Source organism: Oryctolagus cuniculus, chromosome Y (genome assembly GCF_051225735.1).
Source record: "Oryctolagus cuniculus isolate XC-2025 breed Fujian yellow rabbit chromosome Y, ASM5122573v1, whole genome shotgun sequence".
Taxonomy (NCBI): Eukaryota; Metazoa; Chordata; class Mammalia; order Lagomorpha; family Leporidae; genus Oryctolagus; species Oryctolagus cuniculus.
The window spans coordinates 9440915-9459183 of record NC_142889.1 but is presented as its reverse complement, the minus strand read 5'-3'; the positions used below and the strand labels follow the sequence as shown (position 1 = coordinate 9459183).

General features: G+C 39.4%; 1 long non-coding RNA gene across 1 annotated transcript in view; it reads right to left on the bottom strand.

The window, feature by feature from the left end:
- The window catches only part of LOC149119204 (uncharacterized), a 33484-nt gene that overhangs the window by 14657 nt on the left and 558 nt on the right, over window positions 1-18269 (bottom strand). The window lies entirely within an intron of this gene.

The following is an 18269-nucleotide window of genomic DNA, read 5'->3' as shown; positions in this document are numbered from 1 at the left end:
TGCAGAATAACACATTTCAAGCAAAATATAGTTTCCATGCTAACAACTATGAGAACGCCAGGGAAATATTAACATAAGATATTTCCCTGAAGTTATCACAGACAGATTACTAAATCATTCCTTGCAGACTCTTGACTGAAATGAAACCTAAACTCTAATAAGTTTCAGAAAAAGTTGAACACCTGGGAAGAAAAGTGAGTAACTGATATAATTAAGGGCGATCCTAAAAGACAGAATTTGGAAAAGACACATAGTAAAACAGAAGAAAGGATTTTTATAGCCGGAATGGGGCTCCACACAATTTCATAGCCCATCTCCACACACCGGGAAACTTTCCACGATCATTACTGGCTGCTGCCTGGAACAGAGGGGCACCTCATGCTGCAAGGGAAAAGAGAGTTCCCAGTTAAACAAAGCCAAGTGGGAAATGCAGCAAGGCATATTAAAACAAGAGTCCTCTCTAATGACTGAGTAGTTAGGGTGGATAACTAATGTAACAATGTCACTGAGAAGAGTAATAGCAATGAGATCTGAGGCTGTGCAAACTCTTAACGTGGATTTATTTTGGTTATGTTTGGTTTCTATTTAGATGTCAGATGATTCTGAGAGATCACATCACACAAACTGTGGGTCTAATCAACGGCTGAGATCACTTCCTACAGCTGAGATAAGTCACTGAAAAATACAGTATGGTAATATTTCTGATCTGTGGTTTAACAGCTTAATTCTTCAAAGTTTCCCAAGTTTTCCAAGAGAAAATGTTTGTTTTTCTTGGTTTCTGGCCCAGTTTTTTTTTCTTCCTTTTTTTTCCATTTCTAGGGGAGAGTCCACTATGATCCAAATGAAAACAGCCCTTCCTTATGCTCACCTGTAAAACTTTGGAAACTTCTGCATATCCTCCCAACTATTAATTCTTACAATCTGAATGAAATGTATGTGATGATCCAATTTGCATCTCATCTGCGGGACAGCATTACTATGTTCTTTAATCTTTTTAATGCATGTGTGGCAAGGGGGACAGTTTTTCCACTACCAACAGAAAATCAAGTGAAACTGTTTCTATACTATGACTCTTCCTCATACTCCCGGTAGTTTATCTACATCAAGTCTATGAATCTTTTCCTCTGGTGACCCAAAGGAGCTTTTAACCTAGTGGCCACAACTCAGGCTTAGATTGTTTGCTATCTCCTTCTGCAACAGGAATAATAATGAAAAATAAAATGGTCAATGGAAATTTTAGTAAAAGCAGGTGCATATAACAGCAATTTTGTTACTGAATTAAAGTCTTTCTAGAGCTTTCCCATTTGGATATTTTAGCATCTGGCTACACACTAGGTTTTCCTCGAATTAGGTACAATTTGAAGAAACTGCCATGCATTACAGATGCTTCTTCAAGAAAGTTACACTACAGGTTGTTCCATTTTCCTAACGCTTTTACTCTTAATTGAGAGTGCTATAGCTTTCATCTCAGAAGCATCTAGTACTCAAATATATAATGATAAAAAGTACATAATATGCAAAGCCAGGCTTACTGTACCTCTGGCATGCCACGCTGTGACTGGAAAAGATAACAAATGGCAGAGATAATGAAAAAATGAGATTTCAACAGAATCTTTTGTGTTGTTAAAAGCAGCTAGTTATCACTATTCATTATGAAAGTATAGGATAGGATATCTTCGTCCTGATTTCTAGTTTAACTGTCTCCTAATTCACATTTCAACATTTTTTACCTTGAAAAAAATTTTAAGGTATACAACCTTTCTGCATTCCATATATACAATTTTAGGAAACACTGATTTTAAACATCTATTGTTTAAACATCTCCTATTGTTCACTTTCTTCTTTAAATATTTCTTTATACTAGAAAGTCAGGTCCAGCAAGAGAGGGAAAGGGACGGGTGGAAAAAGAAAGGGAGAGAGAGAAATGGAGACGAAAATGTTTCATTCACTGATAAACTCCCAGATGGCTGCAATGGCCGAGGGGGCCAAACCAAAGCCAGGAGGCTGAAGCTTCTTCCTGGTGCCCCAAAAGGGGAACAGGAGCTCAAACACTTGGGCCATTTGCCTCTTCTTTTCCAAGGACATTATCAGGGAACTGGATTGAAAATGAAGCAGCTTGGACATACCTGGAACCCATGTGGAATGCCTGAATTCCAAGGAATGCCTTACCTGGCATGCCCCACTAACGGCCCCTACTCTTCACTCAGCTTTTAAAAAATACTTAATCATGTATTTATTAATGTATTTGAAAGGCAGAACGACAGAATCCACTGGTTTACTCCCTCAAATATGCTACAGCAGCCAAGCCTGAGCCAGGCTACATTTAGGAGCTAGGATCTACATCGTATTCTGCCACATTTTTGGCAGAAGCCCAGGAAGTCAGACGATCTTCTGATGCCATCGGTGGCACATCAGTAGGAAGCTGGATCAGAAACAAGGCAGCAGGGACTTGATCTGGCCCCCTCTGATATGGGATGATGTCACGGCAAACAGTGGCTTAATACAGTGCCCACAAGGCTGTTCTGGCCCCTTGGGTGTTTTCTTGTGTCACAGATGCCTTTTGGCTTAAACTTGTTGTCTTGTAATACGTGCTATTAGTAATATTTTAATGGAATACTGTCACTTTAAAAATGATTTCATATGCAGTATACAGTCAAACCAAAGACAAGAAGAGGGAATTAGAAATCTAAAAAATATTGTTGGGAAGCTACAGGATACTATTAAAATACCCCACAATCGGGTTCTAGGAGTTCCTGAAGGCATGGAAAGAGAGAAAGGATTAGAAGGCATTTTTAGTGAGATACTAGCAGAAAACATCCGGGTTTGGAGAAGGACAGAGACATCCAAGTACAGGAAACACACAGAACTCCCAATAAACAAGACCAGAAGAGATCCTCACCAGGACACGTTGTAATCAAACTCTCCAGGTGAAATGGGAAGAAAAGATTCTAAAATGTGCAAGAGAGAAGTGTCAGATTACTCTCAGAGGATCTCCAATTAGACTCACAGCAGACGTCTCATCAGAACCCTTTCAGAAACAGCAGACTTCATCAGAAACATCAGAACCCCTACAGGCTAGCAGGGAATGCCGAGATATAGCCCACATACTGAGAAAAATAAAACCGCCTTACCAGAATATTATATCCTGCAAAGCTCTCATGTGCGAATGAAGGTGAAATAAAGACCTGTCATAGCAAACAGAAATAGCAAGAATTTGTCACGATTCATCCAGCCCTACAGAAGATGCTTACACGTGTGTTACACACAGAAACACAGAAACCCAGTCATCAATACGAAGGTAAAGGAAGAATCTCTCAATAATAGACCACAGGAGGGCCAAAGCATAGATTAGAAATATCTTTGGAAAAATGGCAGGGCAAAGTCACTACTTATCAATAGTCACATTGAATAGTTCATGCCTCAACTCTCCAATTAAAAGGCACAAATGGCTGAGTGGGTTAAAAAACAAAACCCATCTATTTGCTCCTTACAAGAAACCCATCTCTCCGACAAAGGTGCATGCAGACTGAAAGTGAAAGGTGGGGAAAAAGATATTCCCTGCTAACAGAAACCAAAAGAGAACTGGCGTAGCCATCTTCATATCAGAAAAAAAATAGGCTTTAAAACAAACTCTGTCAAGAGAGACAAAGAGGGGCACTATATCATGATTAATGGATCAATTCTCAGGAAGATGTAACTATTATAAATGTATATGCACATAATTGCAAGGCACTTGGATATTTAAAAGATATGTTAAGGGACTTAAAGGGAGACTTAGATTCCAATACAATAGTATTGGGGGACTTCATACTCCACTTTCAGCAATGGACAGATCACCCAGACAGAAAATCAACAAGGAAACAGCAGATTTAATCGACCCTACAGACCAAATGGATCCAACAGATATCTACAGAACTTTTCATCCCACACTTGAAGAGCACACATTCTTCTCAGCAGTGCATGGAACTTTCTCTAGGACTGACCACACAGTAGGCCATAAAGCAAGTCTCAGCAAATTCAAAAGAATCAAAATCACACCATGCATCCTCTCAGACCACCACAGAATGAGCTGGAAATTAGCAACTCAGGAATCCCTAGAGCATATGCAAACACATGGAGACTAAACAACATGTTCCTGAGTTAAGAGTGGGCTACAGAAGAAATCAAAAGAGAAACCAAAAACTTTCTGGGAGCAAATGAAGGTAACAACCCAACATATCAGAACTTATGGGATACAGCAAATGCAGTGTTGAGAGGAAAGTTGACAGCACTAGTGCCTACATCAAGAAATTGGAAAGACACCAAAGAAATGAGCTATCAGTGCATCTCAAGGATCTAGAAAAAATACAGCAAACCAAACCCAAAGCTAGTACAAGAGAAATAATTAAAAGTAGAGAAGAAATCAACAGAATTGAATCTAAAAAAATTAGCAAAGCTCAGCAAAACAAACAGCTGTTTTTTTTTTTTTTTTTTTTGACAGATAGTAAGAGAGAGAGGGAGAGAAAGGTCTTCTTCTGTTAGTTTACTCCCCAAATGGCAGCTATAGCCAGTGCTGTGCCAATCCGAAGCCAGGAGCCAGGTACTTCTTCCTGGTCTCCCATGCAATGCAGGTGCCCGAGCATTTGTGCCATCCTCCACTGCCTCCCCGGGCAAAAGCAGAGAGCTGGACTGGAAGAGGCGCAAGCAGGACTAGAAACTGGTGCCTCTATGTGATGCCGGCACCACAGGCAGAGGATTAACAAAGTAAGCCACGGCACTGGCCCCCGAGAAATGGCTTTTTGAAAAAATAAACAAAATTGACACACAAGCAGCCCAAATAACTAAAAAAAGAAGAGAGAAGAGTCAAATCAATATAATCAGAGGTGAAAAGGAAATGTTAACAACAGACACCACAGAAATAAAAAAGAATCATCAGAAATTACTACAGGACTTGTATGCCAGCAAATTGGGAAATCTTTCAGAAATGGATTGATTCCTGGTCACCTGCATCCTACCTAAATTGAACCATGAAGACACAGAAAACCTAAACAGACCCATAACTGAGGCAGAAATTGAATCAGTAATAAAGCCCCTCCCAACAAAGAAAAAAGCCCAGGACCGGATGGATTCATTGCTGAATTTTATCAGACATTTACAGAAGAACTACCCCAATTCTTCTCAAACTATTCAGAACAACTGAAGGAGAGAGAGTCCTCACAAATTCCTTCTGTGAAGCCAGCATCATCTTGATTCCTAAACCTGAAAAAGATGCAGCAGAGAAAGAGAATTACAGACCAGTTTCCCTGATGAATATAGACACAAGAATCCTCAATAAAATTCTGGCCAATAGAATGCAACAACACATCAGAAAGATCACCCACTCAGACCAAGTGGGATTTATGCCTCGTAGGCAGGATGGTTCACCATTCGCAAAACAATCAATGTGATACACCACCTAAACAAACTGCAGAATAAAAACCATATGAATATCTCAATAGAGGCAGAGAAAGCATTTGATAAATGACAACACCCTTTCATGATGAAAACTTCAAGCAGATTGGGGATAGAAGGAACATTCCTCAACACAATCAAGGCAGTTTATCAAAAAACCCACGGAGAGCATCTATTGAATGGGGAAACGTTGGAAGCATTTCCTCTGAGAACCGGTACCAGGTAGAGATGTCCTTCTCCCCACTGCTATTCAATATACTACTGGAAGTTTTAGCCAGAGCCATTAGGCAAGAAAAGGAAATCAGAGATACAAATATGGAAGGAAGAAGATGAACTACCCCTCTTTGCAGATGATATGCTTCTTTATTTAGGGGATGCTGAGGACTCTACTCAGAGACCACTGGAACTCAGAGAAGAGTTTTGAAAAGTAGCAGAATTAAAATCAATGCACAAAAAATCAATAACCTTCGTATACACATTCAATGCCACGGCTGAGAAAGAACTTCGAGATCAATTCCATTCACAACAGCTACAAGAACAATCAAACACCTTAGAATAAACTTAACCAAGGCTGCCAAAGATCTCTAGGATGAGAATTTCAAAATCTTAAAGAAAGAAATAGAAGAGGATATCGAAAAAATGGAAAAATCTTCCATGCTCATAGGTTGGAAGAATCAATATCATCAAAATGTCCTTTCTCCCATATGCAATTTGTAGATTCAATGCCATACCAATCAAAATACCAAAGACATTCTTCTCAGATCTCGGAAAAATGATGTGGAAATTCATATGGAGGCACAGGAGACCTCAAATAGCAAAAGCAATACTGTACAACAAAAACAGAGCCGGAGACATCACAATCCCAGATTTCAGGACATACTACAGGGCAGTTATATCGAAACAGCATGGTACTGGTACAGAAACAGATGGACAGGCCAGGGACAGAATAGAAATACCAGAAATCAACCCAAACATCTACAGCCAACTTATATTTGATCAAGGATCTAAAACCAATTCCTGGAACAAAGACAGTCTATTCAATAAATGGTGCTGGAAAACAAGAATCATGAAGCAAGACCCCTAACTTACACCTTACCCAAAAATCCACTCAATATGGATGAAAGATCTAAGCCTATGACCCGACATCATGAAATTATTAGAGAACATCCAAGGTACCATGCAAGATGTAGGCATAGGCAAAGGCTTCCTGGAAAAGACCCCAGAGGCACAGGCAGTCAAAGCCAAAATTAACAATTGGGATTACATCAAATTGGCAAGTTTCCCTACTTGAAAAGGAAAAGTAAGGAAAGTGAAGAGGCAACCGACCCAATGGGAATAATATTTGCAAATTATGCAACTGATAAAAGATTAATAACCAGTTTCTACAAAGAGATCAAGAAACTCTGCAACAAGGAAACAAACACCCACCTAAGAGATGGAGCATTGACCTAAATAGCCAGTTTTCATCCAGGCCCAGCTGTTGCTGGGACATGAGGAATAAACTAGCAATGAAAAAATGTGTGTGCTTGTGTATGCACATTCACCTGCATTCTTCTCTGAGGCCAGCCATTTAAACAAATGCAATGAAAGTTCAGAAAATGGCATACCTTAAAAATGAATAAACTATGGAAAAGGACTTAGAAGACTGAAACTAGCAAAGACATATAGCATCGTTCCAACTATAAAAAATCAATATTGGGGTACTGTCAGTACCCTCAAATATGATCTAGTGAGTGATCAACCACAGTAAAACTTCCAACATGTTGTATGAAAGAATTTACAATTTGTTTTACGGTACTAAGCGTTACTCAACTAATATAAAGTATTATTGGTCACATTTATTTCCCTAAACATTAGAAAATTATGTGTCTCATGATTGTTTCTTACTGCTTGCTTGTTCACTGATGAATAAACCTAGAACACAGCATAGAAAAATTCAGTAGTATACATATATATGTGCTTTTTGAGAATAAAAAAAGTTGTTCTTATGAACATACTAGTTAAGTAAATAAGATATAATAGCATTCTTTCCCATATCATGAAAAAGATGCCACTATGAATTTTGGAATATTTCCTAAAAAGCCTTCTTTTCTTTAAAGATTTATTTGTTGAAAAGATAGGGAGGGAAAGAGAGAGAGAATGAGAGAGAGAGGGAAAGAGAGAGAGAATGAGAGAGAGAGAGAGAGAGAGAGAGAGAGAAGGGAAGTTTTTCATCTGCCGGTTCATGCCCCAAATAGCCATAACGCCCAAAGTTGAGCTGAACCAAAGCCAGGGGCCTCTTCTGGGTCTCTTACATGATTTCAGATGCCCAAGGATTTGGGCTATCCTCCACTACTTTCCCACATACAACAGCAGAGAGCTGGATTGGATGTGGGCAGCTGAGAGTGCACCTGCGCACATACGGGATGCCAAGGCTGCAGGTTGGGGCTTTCACCTGCTGCACTTCACCGCTGGTCCCAAAATAGCCTTCTTTACTTGTTGTCCAGATAAACAGGAGAAGACATTTTGAGACAACTAGTTCAATGTGGTTCTTGGTAGTGGAGGCTATGAATAAGAGCAACTTGCTGACGCTGAGCTAATGACAATTTTCATTTCTCACCAGTTATGGATTAGTGTCTTAAGTGTCCAGATTGCCAGAAGGCTCACATGCAGTGATATCAATACCTCTAGAAACTCCTGCAAATAACAGTCTCCCAAGCTACATCTTGCTCATCTTCCTCAACTTCTGTTTACTCTGCTCTTCCCTTTAAAATTACTGTCCCGACACAATGGGCAATCTCCGGGAGAACATATTTGGACTTATTTTCACTGTGCCTATTTCCACTGCTCTGCCCAACGTAATTACTCTGACTCAGCATTCAAAGGTCACTGCTCAAAGAAAAATGATAAGGGACAACTACCTTTTTTAAAAAATTATTACTAAGGCACCTAGCTTCATCATTCCCATCTCTTTCTGGATCCAAATGGCTGTGGAATCGGGCCTGTAACCTCTCTTCTTTATGATGCAGAAGCACATTTTGATCATGGTCGTAGTATCACCATGTGCAACGAGGTTCAGTCACTGTTTTCTTCTCTGCCATGGGATACCTGTCACTCGGACCTGGGAAGTCACCATGGCTTTCCCAGTCGGGAACCTGCCCGACAGATTTCATGAAAGCAAGTTCCTGACATTCAGCATGATGGTGCATGTCTGAGTCACTTTCCTGCCTGTGTACCACAGGGCCAAGGGGAGGGTCAGGGTGATTCAGGACATCTTTTCAATTTTGGCCTCCAGTTCCGGGCTACTTTACTGCATTAAATCTCCAAGTGATACATTATTATTGTAAAAGCAGATAGGAAACATGTGTGCTTTGTGCTGGGATGACTTGTGATTTCATAAAACAAACCCACACAATTTTTGCAGTCAGGTATTAAAAGATGTCATGTGTTTCTGAACCCTGAATCTATTTCATTGAGATTTTCCCCAAGGAAGCTTTATACTTTTAATATTCCGAAAGTACCATGTGTTGACAGTGGTACAATACTGTCCTACTGATTCATATGTTTATTTGTAATTTTCCTAAGGATAATTCTGCGAATTTTCTTTAATGTGGTCTTTATAATTGGCCCACCATATGGCATATTACAAATTTTCCTCAATGTGTGCCATAAAGTATTGAATTTATAATTTAACTTGAAGGAATACTAATCAATGTTCAATAGTGAATTTTCAAACTCACAGACAGATACACCTTTCCAATTACCCTTCTATCATCATCTTTTCTCAACATTACACATTTGTACCTTATTTTATATACAACATACATACGATTTATGGCTTTATGCTTATTTTTATATTGCATATACACACACATACAATGTATTTCTTATCATGTTTTTGTTTACCCATTTTAGGATGTCTTGTATTCTGAAGGAACTATTAGTTCCTATATTTGATAATGGAGTATCTTGGACTATCAAGATATGTGATCTCTATCTTCTCTGTCTCCTCCTTTATCTCTTGTATTCCCTCTTTAATTTATATTGCTAATTCAATGCCTGACTGCAGTGTGGCGAATGGGCTTCCTTCTGTTACATGCTTTTATACATGGGAAAGCTGCTGATTATTTTACCATCACAGATGGGACAAGCTTTCCATTTTGAGGCTACATGCTTTATCAAATTAAAACACTTCCTTCCATTACAAATATGTAGCAAGTTTAAAGAGATATGTTCAAAGCAGGACCAGGGACGTGGTCAGGAAGTTTAAATCACCACACACAATGTCAGCATCCCATAATGGAATACAGCTTGAGTCCCAGATCCCCTGCTTCTAATCCAGCTCCCTGCTCATATACCTGGGAAAGCAATGTAGTAGGGTCCAAGTACTTTTACCCCTGCTTCCTATGTGAGAAATCTGGATAGAGTTTCTGGATCGATCCCGGCTCCTGCTTGGACCAGCCCTATCTACTGTGACCACTGGGGGAGTAAACCAGAGAACCTGTCCGTCTCCATCTCTGCTTTTGCAGTAAGTAAATATATAAATCTTTTTTTCATTTTTATTTTTTTAAACTTTTATTTAATGAATATAAATTTCCAAAGTACAGCTTATGGATTACAATGGCTTCCCCCCATAAAGTCCCTCCCACCCGCAACCCTCCCCTTTCCCACTCCCTCTCCCCTTCCATTCACATCAGGATTCACCCTTGATCCTCTTATATATAGAAGATCAGTTTCGCATACATTAAGTAAAGATTTCAACAGTTTGCTCCCACACAGAAACATAAAGTGAAAAATACTGTTTGAGTACTAGTTATAGCATTAAATCTCAATGTACAGCACACTAAGGACAGAGATCCTACATGAGGAGTAAGTGCACAGTGATTCCTCTTGTTGACTTAACAACTTGACACTCTTATTTATGGCATCAGTAATCACCCTATGCTCTTGTCATGAGCTGCCAAGGCTATGGAAGCCCCCTGAGTTCACTGACTCTGATCATATTTAGACAAGGCCATGGTCAAAGTAGAAGTTCTCTCCTCCCTTCAGAGAAAGGTACCTCCTTCACATTTTATCAAGTTAAGTCTTAGCATTCATTGAAGTGATTATTTTCATTTTACCTTGTACTTTTAAAGATTTATTTATAATGTTACACATTTATTGACAGTAAAACAATTGCTTATCATATGCTGTTCCAAGTGTTTTTTGACTATCTGTGGATTTAGGAATTTTGCATCTCTTTTATCTGAGTTCACCTATACTTGTCCCTTTGTAGTGCCATCCTTGTTTGGTGTTTAATTACCCATGTTTCCTAATTAGAGAGAAGTAGGAAATGGATGTCTAGATGAATGGATGGATGGGCATTTTGAGTGTAAAACAAGATAGGAGGAATTTATACTATGACAATGGAGGGAATGATGAAGGGAGAGACAATGGGCACAGGGATAAAATGGAGAAATAGAGAGACTAGCCAGCTAAACAAATGGGGACACTGAATGAATGTATAGACAAGACACCAAAGGGGAAAAAAGACAAATAAAGAAGCGGGTAGTACAACTACATATTCTTTCATATTCTTTGTTATTCCATATCTTCTCTAATAAAACTTGCTGTAAATTTTGAGCAATATAAACTGTGTTCCTCATAAAAGACCTAAGTAAACCTCATAATTTACAAATAGAGTTTCCAAAAAGTAGATGGGCCCCACCCAGGTCAGCAAGCTCAAAATACACTCAACATGCTTCAGGATTTTAAGATGGATCAAAATGAACCAAAAAAGTACTGAAACCATGATCAGTGGTCTTTATATGAAGATAATCTTGCCGATAAATTAGCATAATTTCTTCCCTATGTGAGGAAAATAAAAAATAAAAATAAAATATGCACCACTCTTCAGAGAAAATATTATATCTATATGTATTGTGAATATAATTGAGAATATCAATAACTCGTATAGAAAACAGTTTATTTCAATCAGTAATTTTTTTTTTTGCATTAGCTTTCCTTAACACTCATATATTGACAATGGAAATTCAGACATTTGAGACCCCAAAGTATCTGTGTTCATGCAATCATGCCAAATCAGAATTGAAAACCTGGGGCCAGCACTGTGGTGAAGAGTGTACAGCCACCCCTTTCACCACTGGATCCCATATGGGCAGCGGTTCATGTCCCAGATTCTCTAGTTCCAATTCAGCTCCCGGATAATGGCCTGGGGAAAAGTAGTAGAAGTTGGCCCAAGTGCCTGTGACCCAACTACCCTCATGGGAGACTAGGAAGGAGCTACTGGCTGCTCCTGGTTTTGGCCTGGTACCAGCCACCGGCTGATGCATCTATCAGAGAAGTGAGACAGTGGATGGTAGATTCTCTCTTTCTCTCCCTCTCTCTATCTCTATGGCTCTAACTCAAACTTTCAAATCAATCAATCAATCAATCCTTTTGCTGCCTTCCTTCTCTACGAGACTGATACTCCCTCGCATGATGAGTAAAACATATAAGCTAGTGTTAATTTACTGTGGTTATTTTCATGTTAGGTGATGAGAGGTTTGTTCCATTTGCCCTAGGATTTAAATCACAAGCTGAGAAACTTTCATGAAGGACAGATATAAAATATTTCAGGCAAGACAGTGCACACGATCTCTGTTGTGACTATACATACATGTCTGCGTTGTACTGTGAAAGGAACTCTAAGCAAAATGTGAATAATTCTGCATGGATGTTTCCCAGTTTTCTCTAATTCATACTGAATAGCTATGTTCTAAAGCACAACACTTGATGTCATTAGATGAAAATCACAGGATTTAACATCCCTTACGGTATCACCTATCCTTACACAATGATTACTTGAGTTGCAATTAAAAACACTACTAATAGAAATGGGGTAATCGCAATCATCTGTACGAAGAATTTTGTAAATGACAAATGTGCATCCATGTCAGCCTTTATGTGTCAGGTACTAGACAGCACTTTCAACATGTTTGTGTAGGCAGGCTCCTATCCAATGTTTCAACAGTTTCGAACTGGAAAGATGGTGTCTTCTGGAACCGAACTAAACTGCCTCTCCTGTTCTAGTTCCAGTGCTTCTACCACATCTGTCTTGCCCTGGGCTAATTGTGGATCATATTACAGCACTCCTATTCTCCTCTCCTTATCCACTTGGTATTGTTCATCCCAATATCTTGTTTCTGATCCTGCCTAGACCATCTTCCCAGCCCCGCCCTCCTCTCTCTCACTCTATATATAGCAGTAGAAGACAGCCAGGACCTTGGGTCCCTGCACCCAAGGTGGGAGTCCTGGAAGAAGCTCCTGGCTCCTGGCTCCAGGCTTCCTTTGGCCGTTGCAGCCAGCTGGGGAGTGAAGCAGCAGATGCAAGACCTCTCACTACCACTTTTGCTGCTCTCCCTTCCTGATACATCCTTTCATTGCTTAGACAGTTGGCATAATTCTACGAATCCTTTAAAACCTGCCATCTGTTACATTCCGGAATTTTCCTTATAAAAATTCCCCTCTGCACAACACTTCTAGAAGTAAGCCATTATAGGTAGATTACCAAATTAACGCCTGAAAAGTAAAACCTTAGAATTAGTAAAAGGAAATGTAGGAAAACATCTTTATCTCCTTGTTAAGGAAACATCTGATATAAGATACAGAAACAATTGAATGCCTTGGAATAAATGTAACCAAGAATGTCAAATACTCCTACAATAAAATTACAAACTATTAAATAGAAGACATACACCAAAAAATGGAAAAATCGTCTCTGTTCATCGCGGATTAGAGGAGGTAATATCATCAAAGTTTTCAGAATACCCAAAGCAACTTAAGAGTCTTAGTGTGATCTCAATCAAAATACCAGTGGCATTCTTCTCAGACCTAGAAGAAAAAATGACTCTAAAATTAAAATGGAAACATAAGACCTCAGATAGCTAAAGCAATCTTATATACAAAAACAAAGCCAGACGCATCATAATATCAGATTTCAAGGCTTCCACAGGGCACTTAAGATCAAAACAGACTGGTAATGGCATACAAGCAAAAAACACAAAATAGATGTGTGGGCAGTGGGACAATCAATCAATCCACACATCTACAAACAACTTATTTTTTTAACTTTTTTTAATGAATATAAATTTCCAAAGTACATCTTATGGATTACAATGGCACAACTTATATTTTTATGATTTTATTTATTTATTTATTTGAGAGGTGGAGTTACACACAGAGAGAGTAAGAAGCAGTGAGAAAGGTCATTCTTCCACTGCTTCCCTGGTTAATGGCTACAATGGCTGTAGCTTAACTGATACAGACACAGATCAGTTGGGCTTTCTGCCACTGCCTTCCCAGGCCATAAGCAGACAGCTGGATCAGAAGAGGAGCAGCCACGACACAAATTGGTGCCAACATGGGATTCAGGCACCACAGCCAGAGGTCTAACCTATTATACCACAGCCCAGGCTTCACCAATTATCTTTTTTTTTTTTTGACAGGCAGAGTGGACAGTAAGAGAGAGAGAGAGACAGAAACTGAAATCAGTCCCTAGATCAAGGACCATCTCTTCAACAAACGGTGCTAGGAAAATGTGATCTTCACATGCAGAAGTATGAAACAAGACCCCTACCTTACACCTTACACAAAAACCCACACAAATTGCACCAAGGTCCAGAATCTATGAACTGATACCACTGAATTAATAGAGAACAGTGGGGAAACTCTGAAAGACAAACATTGGCATAGGCAATGACTTCTTGGAAAATAACCCAAAAGCACAGCCAATCAAAGCCCAAATTCACAAATGGGATTGCAAAAAACGATGCATCTGGACTGCAAGAGAAATACTTAGCAAAGTGAAGCGGAAACCAACAGAATGGGAGAAAATATTTGCAACCACATAAATGATAAAGGATTACTATCCAGAATCTATTAAGACCTCAAGAAAGTCAACAACCACAAAACAAACAACCTAGTTATGAAATGGACAAAGGATTAAACAGGCATTTTTCTGAAGAGCAAATCCAAATGGCTATCAGACACTTGAAAAACTGACCAGGATCACTAGCCTTCAAGAAATACAAATCAAAACCACAAGGAGGTTTTGCCTAACACCAATGAGAACAGCTCTCATATATAAATCAACAAATAAGAAATGCTGGCAAAGACATGGGGGGGAAATTACCTTAATCCACTGTGAGTGGAAATGTAAACTGGTGCAGCAACTGTGAAGACAATATGGAGATACAGCAGAAGTATGAAAATAGGGACCGGCGCTGTGGCACAGTGGTTTAAAGTCCTGGCCTGAAGCACTGTCATCCTACATGGGCACCTGTTCTAGTCCTGGCTGCTCCTCTTCCAATCCAGCTCTCTGCTATGGCCTGGGAAAGCAGTAGAAGATGGCCCAAGTCCTCAGGCCCCTGCACCCAATTTAGGACACCTGGAAGTAGCTCCTGGCTTCCTTTGGCTGTTGCGGCCAACTGGAGAGTGAACCAGTGCATGGAAGTCCTCTCTCTCTCTCTCTCTCTCTCTCTCTCTCTCTCTTTCTCTCTCTTTCAAATAAATAAATCTTTAGAAAAAAAGAAGTATGAAAATAGATCAAATGATCCGATACCTGGGAATTTGCCCAAACAAAACAGCTTCAGCATATGAAGGAGTGATTGTACTCTAATGTTTATTGCAGCCCAATTCACAATACCAAAGACATACATTCAAGTCAAATGTTCATCAACTGAGGACAGGTAGAGAAATACTATGGAATACTACTCAATGATTAAAAAAAATGAAACCCTGTCTCTAGCGATTAAATGGATGCAAGTAGACCATTACACTTAGTGAAAAAAAAGCTAGATACACGAAGAACAAAAGTATGTTTTCCTTGATCTATGGTAACTAACAGAGTACCTAATATTAAAACACACACGATTGAAATCGACGTTTTGCTATTTGACGATCGTTTACAGCTTTAGTTTCTATTGTTGAAGAAAAGTGTTTTGTATCATTGTTTTTACTATTGTTTCCTACTCTTTTTGAGTGCTTAATCTTAAGAGTCTGAAGTAATCTGAACACAGATCCTTTTAAAAACTAAGAATGAGAAAAGGTGATAGAGGAGGGAAAATGTTGGAAGTGTGGGAGCATGGGATTATGGGTTCAAGGGCGCAACGGGGGCAGGTTGGAAAATATCACTGTGTTCCTAAATATATGTATATGAAATTTGTATTTCATGGGAAATTTGTATTTCAAATTTAGACAAATTGAACTTAAACAACTTTAAACTAGGTTACTATAAAGACAATGGAAATGAAATTCTAAAACTAGAAAATGACTTGCAACACATTTATTGACAAGATATCGATGTCCAGAACACATAAAGGAGTATTAAGACTAGATAACCAATTAAAAGATAGAGACTGATGCAATACATGAGGAATGAGACTTCACACACTACTGTGTCCAAAAAACATATGTTTTAAGAATAAAGGCCAGTGCCGCAGCTCACTAGTCTAAGCCTCTGCCTGCGGCACCAGCATCCCATATGGGCGCCGGGTTCTAGTACCAGTTGCTCTTCTTCCAGTCCAGCTCTCTGCTGTGGCCCGGGAAGGCGGTGGAGGATGGCCCAAGTCCTTCAGCCCTGCACCCACATGGCAGACCAGGAAAAAGCACCTGGCTCCTGGCTTCTGACTGGCGCAGCACAAGGGCTGCAACACACCAGCTGTAGCGGCCATTTGGGGGTAAACTAACAGAAAAGGAAGACATTTCTCTCTCTCTCTCGCACGCTCTCTCTCTCTCTCTCTCTCTTTCACTGTCTAACTCTGCCTGTCCAAAAACACAAAAAGAATAAAGACACACAGAGGAGTCAGATTTGAGGCCATGTTATCAAAAGGGTGGTAAATTTCATTTATATCAGAGTAAATTAAGGTGACCTACAGGGGTGGGCGCCGAGGCGAGGTGAGTGAATCCTCCGCCTACAGCTCGGCATCCCATATGGTGCCGGTTCTAGTCCTGGCTGCCCCTCTTCCAATGCAGCTCTCTGCTATGGCCTGGGAAAGCAGTAGAAGATGGCCCAAGTGTTTGGGCTCCTGCACCCACATGGGACACCAGGAAGAGGCTCCCGGCTTCAGAACGCCACAGTTCCAGCCGTGTGGCCATCTGGGGAATGAACCAACAGAAGGAAAACCTTTCTCTGTCTCGCCCTCTCACTGTCTGTAACTCTACCTCTCAAATGAATTGATAAAAATCTTTAAAAAAATCAATAAAGTGATCTATTGTACAACATGGTGGCACTGTTTAACAACAGTGTATTCTACAGAAACTCGCTGGGAGATTACGTATCAAATTTTATTTTGATAAAACGTGTATAATACACACCAAAATTAGCTTGATTTAGCCATTCTGCATTCTGGATGTATTTACTAGCTCCATCTTTAACCAACAAATATATTCAATATTTGCTGCTTTGAGACAAAGAATTACATATTTTAAATAATAAAAAGAATCAATTAGGTTAAAATAAAGGTGAAGAGGAAAAACCATTCTAACAGCAGCTCAAAGAAATGGATTGGTGACACTGATTTTCACAAATCATGCATTAGAAATTATAACGGTATAAGTATAAACATTATTGAAATTAGATAAAAATAAAGGAGAAAGTTCTCCAACCTAGAAAAATGCTTATATGTATGCACCTACACAGGGAAGAAATTGCATAAGGCAAAAGCTTACAGAATTACAAGTGAATTTACAGACACATTAATGACAAAAAGTGTAATTAAATAGCACTCCATAAATACAAAAGTAGTGGTGAGGAGTATTTAGCAATGTTTTATCATAGAGTGAAGCTACTTAAATTATATGGAAAGGATACATTAGACCACTCCAAGTATTGGTAATTCACAAGAATAATATACCTGGATATTATTCTCTATACTGACAACACTTCCTACTGAATTTAAATTTATTTACAACCTACAACCTGATTTTCCTCAGAACATTAAAAAAAATCACAATGCATTGTCATGAGCAAGAATGGCACTACCAACACCTTCAAAAATAAACTTGAAAGAAGCCAAGACCCCTAAACACTTGAATCAGTGAACTAGGTAAAGCACAGCCTGAGACACACATGTGTGTAAAAAAGGGGGAAAACTCTTTCCAGTATAATAACAATAATTCCTAGCAACTTCTTCAAAATTTGCAAAATTACTCTTTGGTAGAAATGGCAATGTTTATTATAAAGTACAACCAAATGGAAAAAAAAACAGGAATGGGTCACCTCTGGGTGCAACGGTGGACAGGAATAGGAAGTCATTTGAACTGACCCAAACTCACTGAGCTACCAGGGTGGTCAATCCATGGGTGCACCTATTCCTACTAGAAGATAGCAGAAAACAATGACTTCACGAATTTTCCCTATCATCCTTTCTACTCAGGTTAATCCTACGAAATCAAACAATCATGCACAAAGCATGGAACTAATTCCAAAACGGATGGGCTCAGAGAAATCAAACAGCAGCATGACTCTGTTAAAGAAATGAAAGAAGATGGCTACGGGATGACACCCATCTGAATTTCTTGTGAAAATTTAATTTCCATTATCAGAAAGAAAAAGGAGGTTCTTTAAGGGCCCATCGGCTCTTTCCCTTAAGAATACCTGAGGAAACTCAGCAGTGTCCCTAAAAAAGGCTAACTGGCTTGGTGTCTCCTGCTGATCCTTTCTGACTCCACATTAGGTCCTGCGAAGTTTCAGGCCTCCTCCATGTAGAGGACCATAACTTGCAGCTAAAATAAAAGTTTTGTTTCCAACTTACTCTGTCTGTGGCTCTGTGTCAACAGGCAGAGAAAAAGGACTGGACCCTTAGGAAGGCTATTCTGCA